At 43.9% G+C, this 20,460-nt stretch overlaps 1 protein-coding gene across 6 annotated transcripts in view; it reads right to left on the minus strand.

Moving 5' to 3' along the window:
* The window catches only part of LOC139758001 (innexin inx2-like), a 419,086-nt gene that overhangs the window by 117,775 nt on the left and 280,851 nt on the right, over nt 1-20,460 (minus strand). The window contains exon 1 of one of the 6 annotated variants that reach the window (XM_071678974.1): nt 2,307-2,583. The exons of the other annotated variants lie outside the window; for them this stretch is intronic. The gene's annotated coding sequence lies outside the window, so the exon portion shown is untranslated. Of the gene's footprint in view, nt 1-2,306; nt 2,584-20,460 lie in introns of those variants that run through there. 6 annotated transcript variants of the gene reach the window in all.

Genomic DNA, 20,460 nt, shown 5'->3' on the forward strand with positions numbered 1-20,460 from the left:
TAATCCGCTGGATTTTGTGTTAACACGTCGATGAACAACAGTTCCCCCGGGGCCCCACGTGTGACAGTTCCCCCGGGGCCCCACGTGAAGGATCAATGTAGCACAAGGCGTCATACTGTGTTACCAGCACAACGTAAACACGAGGAGCTGTTCCTCTCAAGTCGTTATGAGTGACTGACCTTACCTTCCAGAGGTGACAAGTTTGTTGACCGGAGCCACGGTCGTCCCCGACCCTTACATCACGAGGGGTCATGACCTCTCCCTGGGGTCTGACTCACAACTGTGCCTCAAGACCCATGCTGGGGTGACTGACACCACCATGAAGTACTTACGTAGTCACCACCTACCTACCTCCCTACCTACCTACCTACCTACCTACCTACCTACCTACTCACCTACCCATCTTCCAGCCACCAAACATGTGGGTTAATAGACTGCAAACACACGGCGTCTGGTGCGGGGACTGCCACCACCTACTGACCTATATATATATATATATATATATATATATATACATATCCAGAGAGAGAGAGAGAGAGAGAGAGAGAGAGAGAGAGAGAGAGAGAGAGAGAGAGAGAGAGAGAGAGAGAGAGAGAGAGAGAGAGAGTGTGTGGAGAATCACATTAATTAAAGAGGAAATAAAATATTCCATATCTAGACAGGACGAGACAGATGTTCTTCATCAGCACAACTTCAACATCACCTGAGTCAGCACACTTCACCACAAACAACATTACCACACTTCACCACAAACATTAACAAACTGAACATACGTAGATCAACAGTAACATCAAATGTATGTAAACACTAAACAAGAAATCTTAATGTATAATACATATAATATTATATAGAGGTTTGGTTTGGGGTGAGAGTCATACCACCGCGCTCCAGAGTCGTACCGTCGTGCTCGAGGTCGTACCGTCGTGCTCGAGGGTCGCACCGTCGTGCTCGAGGTCGTACCGTCGTGCTCGAGGGTCGTACCGTCGTGCTTCAAGGGTTCATACAGTTTTCATCCGTCACTTATGAATAACGTGTCAACTCATACAGTATGGAGTAAGACTAGACACAGAGAACCAGTAATAAAAATGAAGAAGGCAAGACATAATAAATGTACAGAAAATGTAGGAAAAGTTAGGCAGAATCTGAAAATGGCGAAGCAAGTAATGAATAGCTTCCAAAAAAACAATATATACATAGAGACTGAAGTAGACACTTAGAACAAAAGACGGAGCAATAGGAGTAAACACAGAGAGAAGGTGTAAACACTAACCTGCATAGAAACAAATGAAAGAAATAGAAGAAATAAGAAAAAGTCTGCCTGTTATACAAATGATGACGCCTGACTAATACTAACAAACTAACAATTTAAAGAATTTTACATAAAAAATTGAGATAAAAATCATGATAAATGAAAGGGTTTCAAACACCTGATCAGCGGCACCAAGCCTACAGACTCCGGTTTAAGACGCCAGTCAGTATGGACTGTGGCTCAGGAGGTCAGTCCTTATAGCAGAATACTACTTTACCAAGATGGAGGTTTACCAAATATCCCTCGAAATACGTCCCTTGTAGGTGGAGGGCAAGGTGGAGGACGTCCCCCAGTGGATGGAGGGGCAAGGTGGAGGACGTCCCCCAGTGGATGGAGGGGCAAGGTGGAGGACGTCCCCCAGTAGATGGAGGGGCAAGGTGGAGGACGTCCCCCAGTGGATGGAGGGGCAAGGTGGAGGCAGTTTTTAAAGTCGTGATGATCCTTATCGGTAACTGAGAGTCAGACCTGTAAATATCGGCAGGCTATCGGCTTATCGGGAAGCTTCTGATCTTCAAGTCTACGACGGCCATGTCTAGAGACCATCCCTTTCATCTTTCTTAAGTACATGTAACTCTACTGTACTGTCCAACAGACTACCATCTATATATATATATATATATATATATATATATATATATATATATATATATATATATATATATATATCATTGGTGTAGGAAGAGAAACCTGTAAAGTACTAAGATACTACTCTTTTAAATGGATACATCTCTCCGGATCCACGTCAGTGAACCCTACAAAAGATGGAACCTTCAACCTCTTCACCAGTAAAACCGGACGAACAGATCTTCGCCACACGGAAGGACTACTTCATGTGTGGAACCTTACATTTCTGGCGGAGTGCTACGCGTCTGGCGGAGCGATACTGCCCTGGGGTGGTTAACATTCACAAAACATGGGAGGAGAAGAAATGAATGAACCACCAATCATACAGAAATTAAGTAAAAAAAAAATAGATTGATATGAAATAAAAACTTACATTTCGGTTGAGAAGGACTGAAGAGGTCAAGTTAAAGATCCGGGCAGCGGATCTGATTATCTTAGGTCAGAATTCCTCGTGACCTAAGATCAAGTGACGTCATGGCTCCATACGGCCTATGTGCGGGTCAGGGTGAGGTCCCACATGCTGCAGCAACAGCTGGGTTACGTTAGCAAAGCAAGACTCTTGAGTTTAGTCGTCATCCACATCAACTGGAAGGTTGCGACAGATGGGAGGCTTGTGGTCCGCGTTGAGCCGACCGACTCCCAGATGTCACACTCAACACCCAGACCCTCGTCAGAAATAGGCCTAGTGCAACACCACGACCACTCGGCTCGAACTTAATGTTCACCGCATCAACACACAAATCTGCCGACAGGATGACCAAGTTCTGACTTAAGGTGAGGCTGTTTCCAAAGGTTCACGTGACTGGCCTGGTTCAGGGGCTTCGAACATTCCTCATGACACTTGGCTACTGACTATAAACTGCTCAGATGTTGATCATGATTATCTGAACGTCGGACGCTGATGAAGTGGTTGTCTGGAGTGTTCGTGGGAGCAGCACATCAAGTCTTGAAACTCAAAAACAAAAGAACAGCTTTTATCATGAAGGTTGAGGCTGTGAGGTGGTCTGCAGGGCCCGACACCTGGCATCTGGCACCAAGAATGTCCCAGGACCCCACACGTAACGCCTGACACCACGAGTGCCCCAGGACCCGACACCTGGCACCACGAGTGCCCCAGGACCCAACACCTGGCACCACGGGTGCCCCAAGACCCGACACCTGGCACCACGGGTGCCCCAAGACCCGACACCTGGCACCACGGGTGCCCCAAGACCCGACACCTGCCACCTGACGGGATTTTACAAAAGCACTTGAGGAGGACACGTAGGGTCGGTTCTCGTCCTGTACAAGATCCCAACACAAACACACCAAGTCTGATCGTCTGACGTCAACTAAGACGGCAACACTGTGTTCCAGTCTTCGCGTTTGGCTTGATTTCCTGACGGGAGGGTCTGTAGGAATGGCTCCCGAGCGGTGTCTCCCTCACTGCCTCCACATCCACACTACCTGGCCCAGCTCCACACCCCTGAACACACACGTGACTTCCTCGATATCTACCAAACAATGAGTCTCCAGCAGCATCCCAGGTGTGGGTGGCAAACCTGGCCTCTCCCGCCCACGCCCACAAGGCCGACCATCCCATAATATAATTAAAAAACAGCGTCTCTTCCTGAGGCGGCCCGAGATGTTGTCACTGGAGACTGCATCTCTCTGTGAAATATTTGAAACCTGCGCCACTTGACGAACAATGGCCAAGTGACACATTGTTCGAATCCTGATCGATCACTTCCTGGTTGACGAATTCATGGCACAAGATCCAATAAGAACTTTCCCCGGATGCAGAACTTTTCTCGCGTTTTCATTATCGTCTCTGTAAAGAGAAAATACGACGCACTGTACGAAAAACACCGGGAGGATATTGGAACAGTCGAGTATAAAATTCCTTTCAGGAGAATGAAACCGGAGCCGGAGTCAGATGCAAGCGTTGGGATGCTTGGCGTCAGAGGTCGCGGGATCAAGATATAAAGCCTCCACTCCAGGATAACCCACATACCCTCCAACAATCCTAACCAAAATACATTCTTCTCATACTAATTGTTTCTCGTATTAATCACGTCAAAATTTATTACCCAAAAGTTTCAAAATAAGATTTCATAACATGGGAAGTGTTATGGTCAGGCTGGCAGCTAAGTATTAAAAGTTTATGTATCAAAATAAAGGTCTTGGGTGGCGCCTCCAGAATTCAAGCAAAATATGGTCCTTATCACCAGGTCTTGCATCGCCGCCCTTTTGTACAGTCCTTAATACTCGCTATTGAATATTGATTTAGAACAGCTTGTGGTCCGCTGACATCATTGACCACAGAAAACGGAGGGGCTACAGAAGACGGGAAGCAGCAGACGGCAGACCAGATGATTCCGTTCTCTTAACAAATATATTTGCTATTATGGAATTTCTGGGGGTTTATTACGACCATTTATCATTTAACACTTACGAAATGTTTCATTTATCATTTAACACTTACTTAATGTTTCATTTATGGCCGTAAACCGTCTCTCGCTGTCTTCTATTTGTAATTCGGAGTATTTTTGTACAGCTGAGCAGCTGGCTCCTGCGCAGGGCCCACCTGATGGTAACCCGTATTTATGGTAGTGTAGTCAATGATGAGTCGTGCTAGAGGTGTACGTCGCTCCCCCTACACCACATGCTACATACTGCCACAAACAGAGAACTGGAAGGATTGTTCTGGAAGGAAGGAGGAGGAGGAGGAGGAGGAGGAGGAGGAGGAGGAGGAGGAGGAGGGGGGCATGTGTAGTGTCACCCTCCTATGCTGAGCCTAACACGTGTTGGGGAAATGTTTGATTATAACATGTGCTGCACGTGACACCGGGCCAGTCAGGTCCTCCCGAACCACGTGACATGTGACACTAGAGGACTCAACCTCCCTCCTACCCCCCTTCCCCCCCTAACAAGACGCAGCCCCCCCCTTCCCTCGCGGGACGGGGCGCAGAGAAGACAGACCTCGGTGTGTTTGTGGCTCGTCAGGCCAAGTGTTGGTGAGAGGTTGGGGGAAGGGAGGGGGGAGGGGTCGTAAGAGTGGTGGAGAGAGGTAGAGGGGGAGGGGAACACAGCCAGGGGAAGGGTGCGAGGAAGAGAGAAGTGAAAGAAGATGAAGGAAGTAGAAAAGCGGGAAGAGAGCAGCAACTTGCACTAATAAGAGACACCTCATTAGTGCTGGCCCTCAGTGACGTCAGGTGGGAGAGATACACGAGACGGTATAACAAGAGACACCAAGGCAGGTGTGGGCCGGGCACCCACACCAAGGCAGGTGTGGGCCAGGCACCCACACCAAGGCAGGTGTGGGCCAGGCACCCACACCAAGGCAGGTGTGGGCCGGGCACTTACACCAAGGCAGGTGTGGGCCAGACACCCACACCAAGGCAGGTGTGGGCCAGGTACCTACACCAAGGCAGGTGTGGGCCAGACACCCACACCAAGGCAAGTGTGGGCCAGGTACCCACACCAAGGCAGGTGTGGGCCAGACACCCACACTAAAGGTTAATCAGCTTAATCATAGGTCATGAAGACGACCAAACGATATCTTAACCCAAGATTTGTATTCATGAACCAAACGAGTATAAATGAAAAATGAAAGATTCTGGTTTAAGAAATACACTTGTGATTCCAGTATTGTAATTCTTTTTCCTTTGTTCTTGATATTAGCCAATCCTTCAAGCAAGAAAGTGAGTGTTTGATATGCTACCTGGGTCACAGCAGTGCTGGATACCTAACAGCAGCAAAATAAAAAATTCCTCAAATAGGATGAAATGCTGAGTCACGTGGGGGTAGATCACACCCACAGTCACCCCCCCCCCCCCAAGTGATAACATATGAAGTCATGATAAGTTTGAGGATATAAATCAATCATCAAAATGGGGTAATACATCCCTTAATAAAACTAGTAACAATAACATAAAATATAATGAGAATATTCAGAAAAGTTGGGTTTGGACGGGTTAAGTAGCGGAACAGAGACAGAGGAACGAGGGAGGAAGACAGAGGAACGAGGGAGGAAGACAGAGGAACGAGGGAGGAAGACAGAGGAACGAGGAAGGAAGACAGAGGGACGAGGGAGGAAGACAGAGGGACGAGGGAGGAAGACAGAGGGACGAGGGAGGAAGACAGAGAAGGGAGGAAGACAGAGGGACGAGGGAGGAAGACAGAGGGACGAGGGAGTAAGACAGAGGGACGAGGGAGGAAGACAGAGGGACGAGGGAGTAAGACAGAGGGACGAGGGAGGAAGACAGAGGGACGAGGGAGTAAGACAAGGTGGAGGTGTTGGAGGGAGTGTGGTAACACTGCTGCCCCCCAGGGTCAGGTCAGGTCATGCAGCAGGGTTCTGAATGTGTTCCATTCTCTTACTTATTAATTCTCTCTCTCTCTCTCTCTCTCTCTCTCTCTCTCTCTCTCTCTCTCTCTCTCTCTCTCTCTCTCTCTCTCAGCTACCATCAAGTCATCAACACAATCCTGGCTGGCTGAACCAAGTAATTACATCGCTTCTACTCCAACCTCATCACTGACGTGACTCAGACATATCATCAGTGCTACCATCTGGTCACGTCATCACTGGTCCACGTCATTACAGGTCCACGAAATCCCTCCCCTGTCTCATGGAACTCAAAAAACCTTCGAACCCATGTACTGCGGTCCAAAAGCGAGAGGATTCTATCCCGGTGGGCCACTGGTGCTCCCAGAATACATGATAAATAGATAGCTTATCGCTAATGCCCTAAATTACCAATTACCGCTAATCACTACCGCCAATTCTCTGCCTTAATTAATTCGAGGTATTGGTATCCCTGCGAATGACCAGCGTCCCGGTTAATTCTGTTAATTTTAAGTTAATTTTATGTTAGTTTTATGCTGGTTTCTCGCCACCAAGGCCCGTGGCTCAGTGGGTGGGTAAGAGGCTAGTTCTTCGCTTGCTTTCTGAAGATCAGGTTCTGTGTTGCATCCCCTGACGCCACCCAGGACAGACGGGAACAAACGGTTCAGGAAACTGACAGACGGACGGTAAGCTGGGGCGACGTCTAAGTAAAGAAACAGACAGACTGACAGGCGGAAAGACACACAAACAGATGGGCAGATAATTAGACACACACATAGAAAGATAGATAAACAGGTAAGAAGACAGCAAAAGATGGCTCTGGAAACCAAAAGATAAATATGTAGCCAAGAAATAAAATCAATCTATCTTTTGGATTAATTCCTGGAATATGTTGTGAGAAAGATAAAAACAGTGACACACTGTCAAGCACACAGATCCATCTTTATCTCACATATCTGAGGTGAGCACACCCTACACTGCCGGGACTGCAAGGCCACAGCCAAGTCCTCACCAAGGCCCTGAGAGGCTAGGTGAGGCCTCGCCTTCGTCAGGTGGTTCCAGGAAGGAGGTGGTCTCAGAGCCTCACAGATGTCTGTCTCAAGAAGGCCTGCGGACTGGTGCCCAGATAGATAGATAGACAGATAACGAGAGAGAGAGAGAGAGAGAGAGAGAGAGAGAGAGAGAGAGAGAGAGAGAGAGAGAGAGAGAGAGAGAACGTTAATTAACATTACCATCAGAGTAACGAACTGTGCCACACTCCTGGGCTTGTCCTAATGCAGTACCCTAGTCTTTATTGATGTGTAAACGCCACAAAAATTTTCCTTGCTTTGATTTCCTTCTCTCTCTCTCTCTCTCTCTCTCTCTCTCTCTCTCTCTCTCTCTCTCTCTCTCTCTCTCTCTCTCTCTCTCTCTCTTATCTCCTCAGTTCCCATTTACTTTATCTCTCCCAGCCTCTCCCTCCCTGGTCCTCTCACTCTCTCCCGCAATATATGACATAATAAAGTAACTACATAATGCCACATTATATATCACATGATCATACCAAATTATACGTTCCATCACTTACTGTGACGGAATGTACGTACAACGTACAATAATACTCTATAATGCTGGATGATGTCTCTAGAGTGCTGGATGATGGTGTTTAATGCATGATGTCAGCATAATAATGCTGGATGATAGTCCCTAATGCTTGGTGGCAGTGTACAATGGTGGATGATTGCCACTAATGCTGTATGAGAGGGTTTAATGCTGTATGAGAGGGTTTAATGCTGTATGAGAGGGTTTAATGTTGATTGATAGCCTATAATGTTGGTTAAACGACTACAGTGCTGGATGACAGTTTGTATGTCTCTATAATGCTGGATGATATACCATAATATAGCAATATAGGTTATGATATAAGATGACAGCCTATAATAATGGTAGTACACTTCAAGTTATACAGTCTCTTCCTAAAGTATAACTTTATATATTGACGTTTAATTCATATAATAATCAATCACCTTCACAACATTATACATTAATTACTGATAATTCCAAATACATGTCATACGAAATTATAGAATAACTGAGAATAACTCTTATAAAAGATATCAGTTATCATACTGAGACGATCATAGAGAGGAGGGGTGGAGGAATGGGTGGCCACATACCTAACCTTCAGCGAACAGTGAAGAAGAAACTTGGAAGCTTCACGTACTGACCAACCCACACCATCAAACGTGAACAATTAAGCAGAAAACTTGTGAGGAAAGATGTCAGGAAATACATTAATGGTATGAGAGTAGTGGTGGACGAAGGGAATATACTGAGTGATGAAACTGTAGATGTGGACAGTATACTGAGTGATGAAACTGTAGATGTGGACAATATACTGAGTGATGAAACTGTAGATGTGGACAGTATACAGGAGTATGAAAAATTGTATAGTTGTAGAGAATGTTCAGGAGATGTGGCCCCACGAGTGTAGAACTCCCTCCCGTACAGTACAAGTAGGTAACTGTAACTCATACGGAGCCAAACACTACATCATCCGGCATTTTCTACAGTGATTTTGTGACAACAGTTTAACAGTGACTGCGTCTACACCTACTGACAACTGAAGCAGCAAAACCAAAATATATGACAAATGAAACTACCATTCCCAGGTCTTGTCAGTCTGGTGGTTTGAATAAGCAAAGGTATTATAACGTTCAGTTATAAATGTTTGTTATAATTCCCATACACTTCCACTCTTACAAACATCCGCAAACCATTTCTAACAGAATTACTTTAGGATTTCAACTATAACCTAACACAATAAAAGGATAATCCAATAATAATTTGGTGAATCCTAATGATGATAATTCAAAAATTTTCACACGACTCAACAACTCCAACATGACCAGCCCCTCCAACATGACCAGCCCCTCCAACATGACCAGCCCCTCCAACGTGACCAGCCCCTCCAACATGACCAGCCCCTCCAACATGACCAGCCCCTCCAACATGAGCAACAATTTTACCGGAAACTGGACACCCTTGACAGCGAGGCTGGCTGGATCCTCTCTGTTAATATCCGATTAAAATTAATTAAAATTTCATGTACACTGAATTAATTACTGCCTCGGAAATTATTAGATCTTGCTAGAGAGTTGGCGAGTCTTGCCATGGTGTGTCATCATTATAGGGGTTGCCATGGTGCTCTCATGATATGGGGGTTATGGTGGAGGTGCCATGACATGGGGGTTATGGTGGAGGTGCCATGATATGGGGGTTATGGTGGAGGTGCCATGATATGGGGGTTATGGTGGAGGTGCCATGATATGGGGGTTATGGTGGAGGTGCCATGATATGGGGGTTATGGTGGAGGTGCCATGATATGGGGGTTATGGTGGAGGTGCCATGATATGGGGGTTATGGTGGAGGTGCCATGATATGGGGGTTATGGTGGAGGTGCCATGATATGGGGGTTATGGTGGAGGAGCCATGATATGGGGGTTATGGTGGAGGTGCCATGATATGGGGGTTATGGTGGAGGTGCCATGATATGGGGGTTATGGTGGAGGAGCCATGATATGGGGGTTATGGTGGAGGTGCCATGATATGGGGGTTATGGTGGAGGTGCCATGATATGGGGGTTATGGTGGAGGTGCCACGATATGGGGGTTATGGTGGAGGTGCCATGATTTTCCTGGTGGGTGGTGGCCGTTGTGGTTGCCATGATTGAACTTGTCATGGTTACCATATCAAGGGTTGCCATAGTAACATAACCAATGCTCATAATTCAATTTCGTTTGTTTGTTTTGGTATATATATTCAGTTATTTACGGTAAACTATGTAACCCTTTCGCTACTATGTTCCTATCTGGATAAAAATCTTGTAATCAAATGACCTTGTTTATGTTTCAGTTTACTTGTAGTGTTTGTGTTTGTTCTGTACATTATTCATTCGACCATGTCTGGTGTTTTTAGCTGCTGAAATAAGGTTCTGTTTTCCTTCATACACCATCGTATATTGCCTCCAGCAGGTAAAAACAATTGTTTTTCTATTACTTTCAAAACGTTTTGGTGTATCATTCCATTTCATTCCTCTTTTTAATATTCATCTGGTCTGCCTTATACCGTCGTCTTTATCTTGCCTTATATTACACAAACTTCCTTATAATATACACTAGTCTCTTTGTTATCTGTCCCATCCGTCTACGCTGCTTCTGATACTTCCTCTATACTTTATGTAACTTTTTGTTATCTTCTATACACAATCATTTCATGTTTTTCATTACATTCATACCCACACCTCTCTGCCATTTATTTACACACACACACACACACACACACAAACACACACACACACACATACATACATATATATATATATATATATATATATATATATATATATATATATATATATATATATATATATATATATATATATATATATATATAACACACACTACCAAGCACCCATTTATCACCCAACCTTCGGGAAGGATAAACAGCAGGGTTGGCTGTGAGCCGACTGCCCCTTTCCTAGGATCGAACCCTAGCGGGCCCGCGTTAGTCCGTAGTCAGCAACCCTAACCACTACACCAAGGAAATTCATGAAGTTATAATTAGAAACCCTATAACCTCTGCCTTATAATCAGAAGCCTTATAACCTTCTCGCTATAATTAGAAATTTAAACTTCCTCTGGTCGAAGAGAAGAACATGTTATACCTTCACAAAGTTTCACATAACAAGGAAAGATTGTAGATAAATGACCCTCACCTACAGAGAGAGCTGATAAGGTCATGATATCAATCATTAACCTTAATAGTTATTACATATGAGTATCGAGTAAGAGTTATCACATATCACCTTTATCAAGATTTATCACATAAAAATAACTGAGAAAACTGGTCTGTTTTCCTCTGAGTAAACATTACGATGACAATAAGCGGTAATTCGCTTCACATAATCATTGAAATAATTATATGTGACTCAAGAAGAACTGCATAAACAAACGAATATATATATATATATATATATATATATATATATATATATATATATATATATATATATATATATATATATATATATATATATACTGTATATGTTTTTCGGGAAATTTGTCACATATCAAGATACTTCACCATGTTGTTCCCCAAAGCCTCACGAAACATTATCACACAAGACGAACACACAGTTATCCTTACCCATCATATCCGGTAGACTGGGGTTATACTCTGAGATTGTTTTCTAAGGTTATACTCGGGTTATATTCTACGTTAAACTTCTGGGATTCTACTAGACGATAACATTCTAGGGTTATATTCAAGGATGATATACTCAATGGGTAACTTGTGGGTATATAACCTGGTGTCACACAGTGGTGTTATCCTATAAGGCTCCTCTTTACGGTATATCTCAGGGTGCACCTAAGTATATTATAGGAGTATATTTAGGAATATATTGTGGGGATATGTTCTGGTATATGCCCTACCATCTACTACAGGGAAGCCCTCATGGGATATGCTCACAACAGATTCAGTCTCAGATATGTCTTGTTATACCACTCACTACACCATCATATACCGGGACATACGAGAATATACCATACTGTCTTGTGCTGTAAGGGCCTCTCTCGCCAGGTACTTACCTGCAAGAAAAAAACGATTTAATTAACAAAGAAGATTATTTACAAAATTAATTATTTGTTAATTTACTCTATGTTGGTTCCCAATGTTTATCTAACGTTAATTTCTTTCTAAAATCAGCTTACATTTTTTCTAGCAATTTAGGATATATACTGCATGAGATAATGCATATAATGTTTGGATATATATATATATATATATATATATATATATATATATATATATATATATATATATATATTCTACAAAACAGAAATTGCATGCATGCGAGATATATATATATATATATATATATATATATATATATATATATATATATATATATATATATATATATATATATATATATATAATGAAGCACCAGGTAATGCTGATATCACGTTAGGCGATGGCAAGATGCAGAGGCAAGGGTTGCCATCACTTATGGCAAAAGGTTATGGCAACCGGACGAGAGGTCATGACGGGGGCAGGAAGGAGGTCATCACAGGAAGGGTCGTACTGACGACCACAATTGGAGAGGGTCGTGCACTTCCTGATGGGAAAGGTTATACGAGCGGGTGATATACGAGCGGGTGATATACGAGCGGGTGATATACGAACGGGTGATATACGAACGGGTGATATACGAACGGGTGATATACGAGCGGGTGATATACGAGCGGGTGATATACGAACGGGTGATATACGAACGGGTGATATACGAGCGGGTGATATACGAGCGGGTGATATACGAACGGGTGATATACGAGCGGGTGATATACGAGCGGGTGATATACGAACGGGTGATATACGAGCGGGTGATATACGAGCGGGTGATATACGAGCGGGTGATATACGAGCGGGTGATATACGAGCGGGTGATATACGAGCGGGTGATATACGGATACGACGGGTGATATACGAACGGGTGATATACGAGCGGGTGATATACGAGCGGGTGATATACGAACGGGTGATATACGAACGGGTGATATACGAACGGGTGATATACGAACGGGTGATATACGAGCGGGTGATATACGAGCGGGTGATATAGTTCATTATAAGAAGGTGTCGTGGTCGTCACATGAGGTGGGGTTGGGGGGGGGGTTAGGTTGCTATACACAGGGGTGGTAGAGGCAGGATGATGGGAGTCGTGGGTACACACGACCACCATACAAGACGGTGTTTATATAAGTCGCTAAAGGACATCATGGCAAGCTGTGACACGGGGGGGGGGGGGGGGGGGGGGGGGGGGGGGGGGGGAATGGTAGTGTGTGTGTGTGTGTGTGTGTGTGTGTGTGTGTGTGTGTGTGTGGCAGGAGAGGCTTTACAAAGAGTTGCCATGTCGTTAGTGGAGGAGAGATGGTAGAGTGGTGGGTCAAGGGTCGTTAAGGTCGCAGCACTTAATGAAGACCTACACCCCGGGGTAGGGGGGAGGGGGGGGGGGGGGGTGCTGGCTCAGACAATGTGCGCTGAGTCAGGACACATCTGCCACACAACATGACATAAATTCACAACACAACACAACACAATGTATCATACAAATAAACAACAACACACAGTTTGTTGAATAAAGACAAACGACAATAATACACAGTTTGTTAAATAAAGACAAACGAAAATGACAGAGACATAACGATACATTAAAACATATATTTACGTATATTGTAACATGTGGGATGTCACTATGTGTCTGAGCGATACGAACGTACTCAAGAACGACAGACAAGTTTCTTTTAAAGTAATTGTCAAGAATTAACAAAATCTTCGGTCTAATGAAACTAAGAAGATGGAGGAATAAAGTAAACGTAGATTATAACTGATAACTACACTTAGTAATAGAGTACAGACTCCACTAAGGAGCGTCCTGACACATATTTGGGTCAACAAAGGTGTAGGGTGATTTCTGGACACATTATTATACGTCTGACTGGAGCGGTGATCTGGTCCAGTGGATCACTATGTTAAGATATTTGACAGAACTCTCTCCCAGCGCCACGAAAACATCACCTTCAACAGAGAAAAAAAATCCTGCAAATACCAGAGTGAGGGAAGAATGGTTCTATGATTCTCTTGTAGCATAAATATGTTCCTTTATCTCGTGTGAAGTTTGAAATGTTGTGAGGAAACTGCTAAACTGTCTAGTTTGCAGTTCATGGTACGCTAAAGAGTAGTGTTAACTGACTGCACACGATAATCACATACTATGTACAGTAACAGTTCTTAATAATGTACGACATTTGTTTACAAGGTGTACGAACAACTGTTACCATGTACGATAATGACATGCTGCATACGATACCAGTCAATATCTATACATGACGTTAACACACGCCAGTTCCACTGCCCGCCCAGTACCAGCCACGGTCTGCAGGCAACAACAGCTGACTAAAACAACAAATGACGAATTCACTTCCAGCCAGCCATGAGGGGCCATATTTAGAGCCATTTGTCCAGTTACTGAGGCAAACTGTGTTAAGCTAACTGGTTGGCCAGTCAGACCACGGGATAACTTGCTAGTTAACTCTACAACGGCGGAATAAAAACCTTTTTTAAAATAGGATGTCATGGTATGGGTGTGGAGGCCCGGGGCTGGGGGGGGGGGGTTGTTTGTCGAGGTTTGTTTATGGTGGGTTTACTGGTGGAACATTTGTTTAGTGAGTGGTTTGTTTGTGTTGTTTTTATGTTGGAAATTCTAAAGTAAACGTCTACTTCTTGATGGTTTCTCTGGGCGAGAATTCTTTGCGGAAGTGTGTGTGTGTGTGTGTGGTGTGTGTGTGTGTGTGTGTGTGGGGCAGGTTTGTTTTTGAAGGTTTTGGTCTTGTGAGTTGTGTTTGTGGTATGACAAGACTGTGATAAAGCATTTTTGTGAAGGACATTGTGGAAGAGATTTTTGTGGTAGAATTTGTTTTAATGAGTCTGTATGGAAGAGATTATTCGTTGTTTACGTTATATATATATATATATATATATATATATATATATATATATATATATATATATATATATATATATATATATAATATGGGCACATGAATCCTGCTAGATGATCAACATAACACTTAACATACCGCACGCAACAGACACACACACACACACACACACACACACACACACACACACACACACACACACACACACACACCGTCCCCTCATGATCTGTGATGAACACCAGCTCAACCCTCATGGTAGGGATGTTTATAAAAAGAAGGTTCCATCAAGCTATCAAACTAACATTACCAGAAGCATTGAGAAGGCGTGAGTGACCCTCTCCCTCTAGTTACTGACCCTTTCCCTCTAGTTAGTGACCCTCTCTCTCAAGTTAGTCTTGGGAAAGTGTTTAGACAGACACGGAAAGAACCACTTTCCTTTGGAAAGTCCACAAAACAAAGCATTTTTTAAAATGGCTGATAACAGTCTGGTAAGAGCCTTTATATCCTACTGCTGATATTCACAAAGCTATATAAAGTCTATGCACCTACACTATGATGTTATAGATACAGTAACATGCGTGAGCGGGAGGTATGAGTATGGATGTGGCGCCACCGCTGAGGCCGAGCAATGGTTGGTGGGGGGAAGATGACACAGAGCAGATGCGAATATCTGGAAGCCATAGAGAAGGAGAAAGCCAAGCGATGAGTGACAGATAACTGGAGAGAGAGAGAGAGAGAGAGAGAGAGAGAGAGAGAGAGAGAGAGAGAGAGAGAGAGAGAGAGAGAGAGAGAGAGAGAGAGAGAGAGCAGGTCTGACTCAACAAGCATGGTCTATCCTGACTGTGTAAGTGTCATGCAGACACTGACCATCTGCCTCACCCAGCCTTCCCCTGAGGATTTGATATCCCCCCACCCTACCCTACCTCTCCCTCTGAGGTCACAGAGTACGACCATCTGGGTCAATCAGGGTCAGGAGATGATCACTGTCATCCCCTGTGACCTCGCTCCCCAACAACACTCGAGAACTTCTCGAACAAAACTAAATTGAATTTTGAATTGTAAAGGGAAAAGTGTGTCATGACCTGATGACCTGGCGATTGCTCTAGGACAACCTATGACCTGGGGTGCGTCAAGAGAGTGAAGCAAGTGCTCTGGGTCAACCTATGTTGTATTAAGAGGGTCAAGCTAGCATCATGGGTCACTCCTATACTCCAGTCACCCTAGCAATCAAAATTTATGTTGAGAAACTCAGAGAATCAGTATATGAGGAGATAACTGGTTGAGGACAAGTGCTCAAAACTCACCAACAGACTGCGTGTTGCAGGCCTGTGAACGTGGCTCGTTAACCTCTATATGTAACCTGGCATTACTTCTGTACACCATCAGTAGTGCTGTAGTGGCATGAGTCACGATGGAGGAGATGAGATGGAGAGGACAGTGAGGGAGGTGTGAAGGAGGCAGTGAGGGAAGAAGCTGCATAAAAGATGATAGGGAGGGAGACCGTCAGCACCAGAAGAAAGAGTGGGTGTGGAGGGAACGCCCGGGAGGATGTCGTCTGGGAGGTCAAAGGTCATCTTCATGATGGCCGAGCAGAAAATATCATATCTCGACCACTACCAAGATACTGACACTATCATAACTGAGTTCGTTGCAATACATGATAAATTACGATTGCATGGGCACATATATATATATATATATATATATATATATATATATATATATATATATATATATATATATATATATATATATATATATGAGTATGGAAGAGTGGTGGAGGAGCAATGTGTAGCTTGAGAATGACTGAGGAAGTGTGGATCACGTGACTGCTTTCCAAAGTTTATGAGAGAAATACTTGAAGAAAGAGAGTGGTTTGTATTATGCATTTATAGATCTGGAGAAAGGATATGGTAAGGTTGATGTCTAGTGGAAAGTCTTACAAATATAAAGTGTGGAAGAAAAGCTACTGGAAGCAGTAATGGTGTGGGAGGAGAGCTACTAGAAGCTGTGAGACTTTATCGAGAAAGGCGTGTGTGCGAGTAGGAAGGGAGAAGAGTGAGTGGTTCAAGGTGAAATTGGGTCTGCATCAAGGGTGTATGATGTCACCGTGGCAATTTAATCTGTTTAGAGATGGGGTGGTGAGGGAGGGGAATGCTAGGGTCTTGGAAAGAGGGTTGGCGGGGAGGTCAGGGAGGTGAGTCAGTTGTTGTTTGCTCATGACATGGCTCTGGTGGCAGACTCTCGTGAGAAACTGCAGAAGCTGGTGTTTGAGTTTACGAGAGTTTGTGAAAAGGGAAACTAAGAGTTGATCAAATAAAAGTAAGGTTATGGGGTTTAGCAAGGGGACGAGACAGGTTGGTCCGAGTGTGTGTATCAATGGAGAGAACCTGAATATAAGGAAGGTGGCATCGGCGGCGGATGGGACTTGGAGTGAACAATAGGTTAGATTAGGCGGTGGGGGAAGCATACTTAGGGGTGTGTGGAAGCACAGGTGTAAAGAGGGCGGATGTGGTGGAGATGAAATGCTTGAGGATATGCATGTCTTGTGCTGTTTCATTATAGCATCTAATCCCTCGCCTGTTTCATTAAAGCATCTAATCCCTCGCCTGTTTCATCAATATGAAATTTGTTGGAGTCTCTGCGTGAACTTTAATAAATGCAACTAGTAACCTCAACAGGAGCATCATTGGTCGCTATACCTATAATTCTGCGATTTTCCAGCGATGGACTAATCTTTGACAGACGGTCATCACAAGGTAAAACTAATACGTGTTTTGTAAACCTCTCTGTTTTAGGTTCAGTGTTATAAGAGGACTTCTCAGCAGCTCTCACTGATTTGTCAATAAACCACTTAGGGTACTGTAATCTATGGCAAATACTGTCAGCAACTGAGGGTCACATTTGCGTGAAGTTCTTATGAACATCCATGAAAAATACAGACTTTATAGCTCTTTCATGACGTGCAGAATAACATTATACACCACGAAAGGACTAAGTAGATACATAGACAGACAGACAGATAAACAGATAGACAGATAGAGGTAGACAGATAGACAGATATAAATTAATAAACAAACATAAATAAGACACACAGACATACAGATAAATAAATATATAGATCTATACATAATGAATTCCAGATTACGGCTAAAAATGCAATTTTTGTAAAGAAATCCTGGAGTGATTTCGTACCGAAAGATTCTTGGTGCCATCTCTTAAGGAGTTTATTTGGAGAATGACAGTTAATTAAGGAGAGAGAGAGAGAGAGAGAGAGAGAGAGAGAGAGAGAGAGAGAGAGAGAGAGAGAGAGAGAGAGAGAGAGAGAGAGAGCATTTTTAAAGCAACATTTATCCATTAGAATATGACTTGTGACATTGGACCAGCAATGGTCAAGTTAACACTTGCATGAAATCATCTCATTCGTCTGCACTGCACATTACTGGCAAATGGTAAGTGACAAGAGTGTCACCTCTCGTACTCTCGTCCAGAAGGTTCACACAAAATTTTATTATTAAATTCCTGATTTTCTTGAGGCAGCAGACGACAGAGCAGAAAACGTAATTCAAATAAGAACTTTCAAGTTTTCGTTAACCACGTCATCAGAATTCTAGTTGCTTGGATTTCATTAGTGTTGTTTGTTATTGGAATACTGTATTCAACTACAGCCACTTTTATTTTCTTCTAAAAGCTTTTTTCTGGCTTGAGTTACTTCCTAAAAATATACTTCCAAGTCACCGTTCAAACCACAATGTTTTCGAGTTACTAAACTGAAGGAAAATCATACCAAAAACGGCACAAAATCCTAGAGTGAAAGTCTCGCTGCCCGATTCCTCGAGGGAGTAATTAAGAAAATTGTGGCGTTCCTGACTTCTGTACGGGTAGCGTGTTTTTGAGGCCGAGGCTGTCTTGGCCAGACGAGCCAATTGGAAGGTTTCCCGCGCTATCCCGGCAAGAGCAGCCAATCAGGAGGTTTCCCGCGCCATCCCGACACAAGGAGCCAATTGGAAGGGTTCCCGCGCTGCCCCGGGCGCCCTGCCTCCTAGCTTTTGTCAGGAATTTAAACAAAGAACTGCCGGATGGGGAGGAATTGGTTTGTGACAGACATTCCTTTGTGTGGGGTAGGATACGCTTTTACTACTTCTGGGCCATGTAGAAGATTGCTTATAGACATGCCTCTGCGTGTGTGTGTGTGTGTGTGTGTGTGTGTAGACATACAAGCCAGTAACGTTTCTACAATATATCACTAGGAACAATGAACTGGTAGCCATCCCTGACCTGATGCGCTAGGGATTGATGACCTGCATACTAAAAGTTAGGTCCGCAACTCCATGACAGGAGCCTACCATTACTTCTTCCCCGAGAGATCTCAGATCACATTCAGCTGACCTGAACTGGATAAAATCCAGCTGATATGACCTGGTCACAACCAGTTAATGTGCCCTGGATCACAAAACAACCCTATTCCAGTCCCTAATGTGTCACACTAAGCCCCCAGCTCCTTCTAAACTCTTCCCTCCACTAAGGTTTTCGGTGTCGCTTTGGACGATAAACTAAGTTGGAAGGAACACATGAGTATCATCATCACATCCTCCAGCTGTCGTTCTGACCTCATCAGTAGACGCAAGACATCTGCCTCCATGTACCTTAACACAAGAACATCTTCACAACTCACATTCTTCCCAAACTTACCCATGTCTTCCCACCCTGATCTTCCTCCCTACCCAACACACAAATGAGGCTACTGAGGAAAGAAAAATGTAGAAAAAGAAACGCGAAATTATTTTCAGTCCCTCTTACACCGCCTGTCGGTAGGCGCTCTACACAATGGTCCTCCAAACTCTCTCGAACCATTAACCACACCGTCACCTTCTGCTACCATAGACATCCCTCGTCCCCGAGTTGCAGTTCAGCACTACAACAACATCGAGCCCATCCCAGCTGGTACATAACGCTTCTAAACAGCCGCCTCCCATCCACTGTGGACACTATCACCACTCAGCACACGACCGCCCCGCACTGTCTGTGTTGACTGTTTAACTCCGTCTTATTTTCGCCCATATTTACCGTGTATATTCCTGTAGATTTTCAGGCTTTGGCTGCAGTTAATTCAATAATATGTGTGTGTGTGTGTGTGTGTGTGTGTGTGTGTGTGTGTGTGTGTGTGTGTTTTGGCATTTTCAAGAGCCCATCAGAAATAGGTTTGCAAATTGGCTTCTTCATTGACCAATCAAAGCCTGGTTGACGTGAGTCCAGCGGAAACTAGTTACCGGGCTGAATATTCCTGGTCACATGAGAGGCGAAATGATATGTTTTCACACGTACGAATAGCCAAGATGAAGGCTATCAACTAATCAGGAATGATTTCACCCGAGGCACGAGTATCCACGATGACACAGCTATCGGCCAATTAGAGGCGGGTTTACATCCTGCCGTTCAGCCCGGGAGACCAGTCTGGAAGCGTTGCTGTCTAGCCAAAACATTACGGGAAAGAACAGTTTGAATACAAGAGTTTTACACCGAGGGTTGTGTGGTATACTACGAGACCAGACCAGACCATTCGCCTCATAAACACTAAACTGATGGAAATACTAAACTCTTTAAATATCATAACTTTAACACACGGTTGAAGCATTAACACTAAAGTGATACGTCAA

This window comes from Panulirus ornatus, chromosome 29, assembly GCF_036320965.1.
Source record: "Panulirus ornatus isolate Po-2019 chromosome 29, ASM3632096v1, whole genome shotgun sequence".
NCBI classification, from domain to species: Eukaryota; Metazoa; Arthropoda; class Malacostraca; order Decapoda; family Palinuridae; genus Panulirus; species Panulirus ornatus.